Source organism: Sciurus vulgaris (genome assembly GCF_902686455.1).
Source record: "Sciurus vulgaris genome assembly, chromosome: 5".
Taxonomy (NCBI): domain Eukaryota; kingdom Metazoa; phylum Chordata; class Mammalia; order Rodentia; family Sciuridae; genus Sciurus; species Sciurus vulgaris.
The window spans coordinates 6,640,703-6,650,011 of NC_136465.1; the positions used below are offsets into that span (position 1 = coordinate 6,640,703).

General features: G+C 39.4%; 1 pseudogene across 1 annotated transcript; it reads right to left on the reverse strand.

The window, feature by feature from the left end:
- Window positions 1-642: 642 nt before the first annotated feature.
- On the reverse strand, window positions 643-1,765 carry LOC306661490 (5'-AMP-activated protein kinase subunit beta-1-like; annotated as a pseudogene). Its single transcript has one exon. The product of its transcript is annotated as a 5'-AMP-activated protein kinase subunit beta-1-like (transcript).
- Between the last annotated feature and the right edge of the window lie 7,544 nt (window positions 1,766-9,309).

Genomic DNA, 9,309 nt, shown 5'->3' on the forward strand with positions numbered 1-9,309 from the left:
GCATAAAGAGCTAGAAACCTTCCAGCTAGTGGTGGTTAGTCCTCAGGATCATCCAGATGAATGGAGCAATCTGGTGGTAGGTTTAAAAGTCTGTTCAGGGAACAGATTATTGCTGAGCAGTCACATGATCTATATTCTAATCATGGTGACTTATTGCTTTTAGGTTGTCCAGCTAGCCACCTCTGGATAATAAAAAAGGACTTAGCACAAGCATAGTAAACTTCTGAAGACTTCACCTGGAAATCAGATGGTTTTTAATTTCAATAGAAATGACACCTCTCTGAAGCACAGAAAGAGAGGCAATCTATCGCTTTGATTTGGAAGGACAGGCAAATGACCTTAAAGATGCACAGATGACTAGAAAGTATGTGTGACCTCAGTCCCTGCTCCCCGGAGTTTCACTAGCAAGGTGGCCAGCATTCACTTTTGGCCCAGGAAGAAATTTCCACAGCAGCTGAGGGGATGCATGCTTCAACTGCACTGTCCTTGCGAGCTGTGGCGCAGGGGTTGCTGATCCTTCACTTTCCCTTTCACCTTCTTGGCCCTGATGAGCCCCCAAAGGCTCACAGCCACAGCGCTAAGAGGACCGTTACGGACCCAGGCTCCTCTGGAGCTGTGTGCCCGGATAAACCCTCAAGCAGAACGAGGGCAGATGTGAAAAGTCTTAGAAACAGCGTGAAATGAGAACTTGACATCCCTGCCTCTAGTGGAAAGTATGCATGCAGGAATCCGACGGTGCAGTAGTTCCTGGTCCTCGGCTGGCCCCAGCTCTTCATATGGGCTTGTATAACAAGGTGGTGACATCTTCTTGTACCGGTGGGTTGCGCTGAGCACCATCACTCCATCCTTGATAGAAAGTGCGTAAAGGTGGTTCAACATGACGTGATTGGGCTCGGGGAGCAAAGCTGGATCACAAGAAATCCCCGTGTCCTTGTTCAGGATGACCTGAAGCAGATGTGGAGGGAGGATGGGCGGCGCTTTGAAACGTTCCTCTGGTTTGAAGACGTAGGGCTCCTGATGGTAGGGTCCTGGTGGGGACCTGGACAGCCCAGACACATCGGAGCACTTTTGGGAATCCACCATTAAAGCATCAAATAGTTCAAAGTCAGTTTTCTTCACTTGAATGATGTTGTTAACTGTGCCAAGCTGGCTGGTTACTATTGACTCAGAGGGGCCATGTGTCCACTGACCATCCACAAAGAACTTGTACTGATGTTGTCCTTCTGGCAGATCCAGGTTGGATACAAAGTTATGTGGCTTCTTGTGAGGGGAAGTTTACTCCAGTTGTTGAAGGACCCAGATAAGTAAACTTCCTTTCCTCCCCCGTCCATCGAAATACAGTTGGCCGAGCCTGAGCGGGCGCTTTATCATTCACTTCCACATCATGCTGCCAGGCTAGGAATTCCTCCTTCTCTGGAGCCTTGATTTCCTCTGAGTGGAAGAGGTCGGCATCCTCGGGGCTGTCCATCAGGATCTTGGGTCTGTCCCAGTCCTTGGTGCCCCCGGAGCTGTCCCTCCGGGGCGTCTTATGACCACCCTGCCCCAGCGCGGCGCCCTCGCTGCTAGTGTTGCTCATGGTGGGTCTGCGGGGATGCCGGAGGGAGCCTCACTCCAGGGAGGGCAGTGGAGACACGCCACTCCCGGCACAGGGGGTCCCCAGGGTCCCGGGGAAGGCTCGGGGCACCGGGCACCACCCTGAAGCGAGGGCTCGGGACCGGCAGTGGGCAGCAAGTCACGCTTTACTGGCCGCGCCTGGAACCCAAGAAACGGGCTGTATTCTTGATAATCACCATTCTAATTGGGGTGAGATGGAATAATCTCAGGGTAGTTTTGATTTGCATTTCTCTTATTACTAGAGATGTTGAACATTTTCTCATGTATCTGTTGATTGCTTGTAGATATTCTTCTGTGAAGTGTCTGCTCATTTCTCTAGCCCATTTGTTGATTGGGTTTGGTTGATTTGTAATCTTAGTGTAAGGTATTTTGAGTTCTTATAGATTATGGAGATTAGTGTTCTATCTGAAGCACAAGTGGCAAACATTTTCTCCCACTACGGAGGCTCTCTCTTCACATTGCTGATAGTTTCCTTTGGTGAGAAAAAGCTTTTTAGTTTGAATGCATCACAATTATTGATTCCTGCTTTTATTCCTTGTGCTTTGGGAGTCATGTTAAGGATGTCTGATCTTAAACTGATATGATCAAGATTTGAACCTACTTTTTCTTCTATAAGGTGCAGGTTCTCTGGTCTGATTCCAAGGTCCTTGATCCATTCTGAGTTGAGTTTTTTGCAGAGTGAGAGATAGGGGGTTAGGTTCATTCTGCTGCATATGGGTTTCCAGTTTCCCGAGCACCATGTTTTTGGCAATGTATGGTTTAGGTGGAAAATATTAACAACTTTTCATATCCTTGCCAAACAGGAATCTCATACCTAGGAAGATTCACTGAAACTAAACAAATTACAAAAAGATGTAATTCAGTTTTAAATCACAGAGCCAAGGAAGACTGTCAACAAATTGCGTGGACAATACCATAGTGACTGATTCATGTTCGGGAACACAAGAGCAATCATAGAGGAGGTCCGCCACATGAATGTCACATCTGTGTGACAGGTGGTTCCACCTGCAGGAGTCAGTGACCCTTTCCTGCCAGTCCATCTAGACATTCAGTGGAGAAAAAAGCAGTGAGGGTGCATGTGTCATAATGCTTCTGCCACAAGCTTTTAATCCAGGATGTTCAACAGTGATGTTTATATTGAATGCCTGGGGATTAGCAAGGTATAATTTCTCCATTTGATATTTTACCAAGTATTAGCTGAAACCATCAGAATTTCCTTCTGCATTAACCTTCAGTAGCTGTGATATCTCTGCTTTAAATTAAAATTACATATATAATTTTAATGTCAATTATAATGTAATTGAATGTAACACAAATTACAATTTCTCCCTTAAAAAAACAACAATCATTGGTATTTGTAGTGGAATTTAATGTCCTGTACAAAAGTAGAATTCACTCACCCACATGTATCTGATATCCAAACAAAAGACTAGTTTATATGAATTGTGATTCTGATTACATATTTGTATATACATATAAATAATTATGTATATACTTAATTTTCATAACCCTGATGATATCACATCTCCTAATTTATCTGATGATATAAACAGAATTGAGAAAACCTTAATAATATGATAAATTTGCCCATCTGGAAAATGATGCAGGCATAATTTTAACTATTTTCTGTCTCTGTGCTCAAATTATTTTAAGAGTTCTGCATGACCTCTAGGTTCTCCTTGAACAGATTTTCTAGTATTAATAATCAAACCTTCTCTATGCATGTTGAACCTCATTCTTCTTCTTTTCTTTTTTTTTTCTATTTTTTAAGAAAGTATAAAATATTTGCTTACATATAATTTTTCTTGAGAAATAGCAATTACACTTTGTTATGGACTTCAGAGTGATATTTTAGTACATGTATAAAATGCACAATGAGATCAGGTCAACTGACATATGAACCACCTCCAATATTTTGTTTTCAAACATTTATCATTTCTTTTTTGGGGGAATATTCAGAATCTTCCCCTTTTGAAATGCCTGTCAGTTGTTGTCCACTCTAGTTACTCTACTTTTATATACATCATTAGAAGTCATTCTCCTCTTGCACTGTACCTCTGTACCTATTAACACTCCCCTTTCTCCCACATCTTCTAAAGCTCTGGTCACCACTTTTTGCTCTTCTCTTTTGAGATCAGCATTAGCACCCACATGTAAGTCAGAGTCTGTAGCGTTTGTCCTTCTGGGTCTGACTTCTTCTTCTCCTCCTCCTTCTTCTTTTTTGACTGTCAGAAAACACTTGCAATACACATGCTTGTTTACCAAATATACAAAGACTAGAAAACTGAATAATCAATAAATACTCCCGTTAAAATTTAATGAAATACCCACAAATGGTATGAATCTACATCATGTACTATCATTGAAATGAAATGATGTACCCATTAGTGTACAATGAATAAAATGCAGTCTGTAAAAAAATTTAAAAATAAATAATTCTAAAAAGGAGGTATTTCATTGAAGCGGATATCAAATGGCAAATAAGCATGTGAAAAAATACTCAGAATTTTTTGTTTGAAAATTTCTCATTAAAACCATAATGGAGTACCTAAGAGATTGCTTCTGGATATATATACACATATTATGTATTATATATGTTCATACGTATATATACATATCTATATTTGTATATGTTATTTTATTTTCAAAATGAAAAGTGTTAACAAACAATAAAATAAATATGTTGCTGTATTCCTATGATATATGAGAGAGTAAGCAATTGCAATATAAGTATTCTAACAATTTTCTCTCTGAGTCTGACAGTACAAATATTCAACCCATTTTCCAAAATATTACATCATCAAACCTCATTTACCCTCATTTACCCAATTTTCCACTGATCTTCATGTCAGGTTTCTTTTAAACAATATTAATAATTAATAAAAATACAGATAAACTAGGTATTGTAATTAAAAGGTATAAATGTTCAAAATTGTAAAATGGAAGCAATAAATATGTGCTCTATACATAGGTCACACTTTAAAAGTCAATACACCAATAGGTTGAAAGCAAAAGAAGAAAATAAGCATGGGAAATCTGAAGTAGAGCTATTCATATAAAGTAAATTTCAAGAAAAAGAATGTTCAGAGGTAGAGGGGAACATTTCATAACTATATTAGAGTAACTTCTTTAGGAAGGTATAACAATCCTGCCTCTGTATGTACTCAATAACAAAATCTCAAACTACATGAAGTGAAACTTCGTAAAGCTTAGAAAGATGAACTCATAATCATATTTGGATATTTTGAGCCCCATCATGTTGCTAGAGGGAGTAAAGACATAGAAGGCTTAACAACATTGTCAGACCCCTGGACCTACTTGTTATTTATAGAGCACTGTACACAAAAATGACAACTAGAAAATTCAGAGGATTGAACCATATTCTATCATAAAATAAGCTTTTAGAAATTTTAAAAGTTTGAAATCATGAAGACTGAGTTTCCTGCTTGATTTATTACACTAGAAATCAATCACCTGAAGATATATAGAACCTCACCCACATGTCTCAACTATTTAAAAATTAAATGGCACACATATAAATATCTCACAGGTGAAATAAGAAAGCAAAATAAAACTAAATAAAAGGTGCTTGGAACTAAGTGATAATAAAAGCTTAAAATCTGAGAATCTCTCGGATGAAATAGTACTTAGATGAACACATAACTGAAAGTATTTGTCTCAGAAAGAAGTCAGATTAAAAATCAAATTGGGAAGTGGGAAGGAAAAAATAAGAGTAGGAGCAGAAACATGGGAAATAGAAAAGAAATAATACAGGTAAAAGTTGATACACATCTAACAAGTCTGATCAAGAAAAAAGCAAGAAAGTATATCAATGGAAAAGAAGCTATCAAAACAATCCTAATAATGCTAAAATGTGTTAATATTACAATTGTATAGTTATAATTATACAGCTTATATAACTTGACCTACTTTAGAAGATAGAATCCCCTGCTTGTTTACACAGTCCATGTGAGTGATGTGTTTTTTCCCAACTTTTCACCGTCAGACTGTGAATGTTTTTGTCTATGCGGTGAGTCTCTTGGAGACAGAAATGCATTGGGTCTTGTTTAAATCCAATCTTCCAGTCCATATCTTTCAATTGATGAGTGTAGGCCATCAATATTCAAGATTGTTATTGAGATATGATTTGTGTTCCCAGTCATTTGGGTTTATTTCTAGTATTTAATTCCAATTAATTTCTATTTTGCTTGACTATTCCTTTAGTGTAGTTCCTCCCTTCACTGGTTTTCTTTATTTAATTTCATCTTCAAGGAATGTTTTGCTGAGAATATTCTGATGTGCAGGCTTTCTGGCTATAAGTTCTTTTAATTTTGTTTTCATCAAGGTAGGTTTTATTTCAATTGAAAAATCTAACACTTAATTTTGCTGGATATAGGAATCTTGATTGGCATTCATTTTCTTTCTGAGATTGGTACATGTTGGTCCAGTGTCTCCTGGCTTTCAGAGTCTGGTTTGAGAAATCAGCTGAGATGCAAATTGTTTTCTCCTATATATAATCTGACATTTTCCCCCCACAGTCTTTAAACTGTTATCCTTATTCTGTATACCAGGCATTTTCATTAAAATGCACCTTGATGTGGCTCTGTTGAAATTTTGCACATTTGGAATATTGTAAGCCTCTTGTATTTGATTTTCCATTTCACTCTTTGAATATGAGAAATTTTCTGACACTATTTCATTGAAAAGATTGTGCATTCTTTCGGTTTGACTCTCTGTACCTCACTCTATCCTGATAATTCTTAAATTTGCCAAGGAAGGAGCAAATGACCCCCAGCCTCAGCTGTAAGGCACCCTCACAGGCACACAGAAGACCCATGCCCTCTGCCCATCACACCACCAGACTCCACTCCAGGGAACATCTCCCCATGCTGCCTGCTTGATTGTAGGGTCAGCTCCACTCCGGCACCTGGGCACAATGTTCCACCACAGCCCCAACCCTCTCAGGTTCTGCTGCTGCAGCAGCAGCCTACTGACCTCAGTCCCTCTCACTTGTGTAACACTGCACCTGTAGGGCCTACAGCACTCAGTACTCCTGAGATGAGTTGGCATAAGATACCTTTCCTCCTTCCTCTGTGCACTGCCCTTACCTATTCCTTCTCATTCTCCCTACTTCCACCCCTTCCTTCCTGTCCTGGATGTGCCTAGATGACTGTATATTTCTCACTCCAAGGTGCAGGAGAATGAGTCATGCAATACATTCGGATTCCCAGTACAGCACCCAGGGATCCCAAACCACAGGAGGGAAAAGAGTGTGGTGTGCGGTAATCTGTTTAAAGAATGCCTAGTTTCTACAAAGACCTCCCAATCGGATATACTTTCTACATGTATATCCAATTGACTAAGACAGAAATGAAGTATTTTTTTCAGGGAGAAAAATGTCAAGCTTCCCTGGAAAATACTGTAGTTTGGATGAGGAAGGATGCTTGATGTGAGGTGCTGCGTGTACTGTGCCTGCCTCCCCTTGCTTAGAGCTTTGGGAAGACGTATATGGAGGAAAATAACATCAGTCTGGCCATTGATCCTATTAAACAATCTGAATCCATGTTTCTAGCCTTGAGTTCCAGAGTCCTACCATTATCAAGAAAAGGACAGATTTTCACATCATAGTTCTGGGAGAAACTAAGGCAGGGGATTCATTACTAGGATACTGGAGATGCTAGAGTTGTTCCCAAACACAGATTTGGTGGAGGCACAAGTAGGAAGGACTACACATTCTGACATTCTGAGAGATGGGATACAAAGAGTGGACAGGATTCAAAGAGCGCACAACATCCTGGCTGGATGTGATACTTATTTGCAGGTAAAGTGGACACTGGCAGCATAAGAACAGACCAGTTGGCCTGATGGGGAGTTCCCAGGCTAGGCCATCATGGGATTGGAATGGACAACTCAGTTATAGAGATAGAACCATCTATGATCTAACCCAGGCACATTAATCCACATTGCCCCCTGGCTTTCCACATATCCTGGCCTCCATTTACCCTGGGATCCTCCTACTCTGGTGGGGGAACCCTGGGACCCACTGATGCCCCTTTCTCAGGTGTCAGATTTAGAATTCTCTCAGTCACATGGAAAAGAAAAAAAATCCTATTCACAGAGAAACAAATGCCCTCCTATGTGCATGTCCTTGCCTTTGTGTGATGGGTAGAACCATGACCACATAGTCAGATCTGTTCCACAAATGTGATGTCCCATTGCCACATGTTTCCCCTTTCTCTGCTATGGTCAAGTGGTCCAAGGACAGGACCCTGCTCTATGCCAGACACACTGCCTGGTGATGAGACATTTGTTCCCTGAATGGCTGATTCTAGAGAACTTGTTCATTTCTACGGCAACACTGTGTGTCAGCGCAGAGGACGTGATTTTCTTGAGTGATGAAAGAATCATGGCCATGAGGACTGGTATATGTAGTTCTCTTACACAACTATTTGAAAACCAAAACTATTTTCATATCTGACCTACTTTGAGGTCAGAGAAGATAGTTTTCAGATAAATTTTCAAAGAAAATCTATTTTCTTTCATACTTAGACTTGAAGCTCATCATTTGCATTCTAATTTGCTGACTTCAGTTTAGCACCCTGCTATTTAATTACTTTCTCATAAATATAAAGTTAATGCCTTTGTTTTTTTAATTTTTATTATGTTTGATTTTGATTCATTGTACACAAATGGGGTACAACTATCTTTTCTCTGGTTGTACACCTTGTAGAGTCACACCATGGGCGTAATCTTAAGCGTACATAGGGTAATGATATTTGGTCATCCTATTATTTTCCTTTTCTCATCCTCTCCCCACCCCTCATTTTCCTCTCTACAATTCATCCCTCCTTCATTCTTGCATCTCTCTCATCCCTCATTATATGTCATCATCCACTTATCAAAGAAATTATTCGGCCTTTGTTTTTCTGGCATTGGCTTATTTAATTTAGCATGATATACTCCAACTCCATCCTTTTACCTGCAAATACCATAATTTTATTCTTTATGGCTAAATAATAGTCCCTTGTATGTATATTTGTGTATATGTACATAGTTTCTTTATCCATTCATCGATTGAAGGGCATCTAGATCCATTCTACAATCTAGCTCTTGTAAATTAAGCTGCTCTAAATATTGAGGTAGCTGTGTCACAGTTATATGCTGATTTTAAGTCCTTTTGGTATAGGCCCAGGAGTGGGGTAGCTGGGTCAAATTGTGGTCCCATTCGAACTTTTCTAAAGATTTTCCATACTGCTTTCTAGAAGGGCTGCACCACATGGAACTAAGAATGAACAGCGGAAATATTTAGGCTTGATAAGTCTGTGTGATAAATTAGGCCCCAAATCAAGAACTGACATATTCAAAATATTGACATAATATCCTGATTCTTTTCTGATCACAGTGGACTGAAGCTAGGAATAAAGAGTAAGAGAAATTCAGACATTTTTTAAAATATGGAAAATGAATAATTGATTTTTCAAGGAAGAGTTGATCATTCAAAAATGACAAGGAGAGATCCGGAATGGTAAAAGAGAAGAAGCTGCATTTCTGGTGACTTGGGTGGATTGAAAACAAGAAAGTAGACAGGCAGCTTCTCCACAATGTGGGTAAATAAAAAGATGGGAGGATATGTTGCTTCATCATAAATCTAGACCTACAAAAAGACCGGGGATACAGGAGGTTGGATAGAATAAA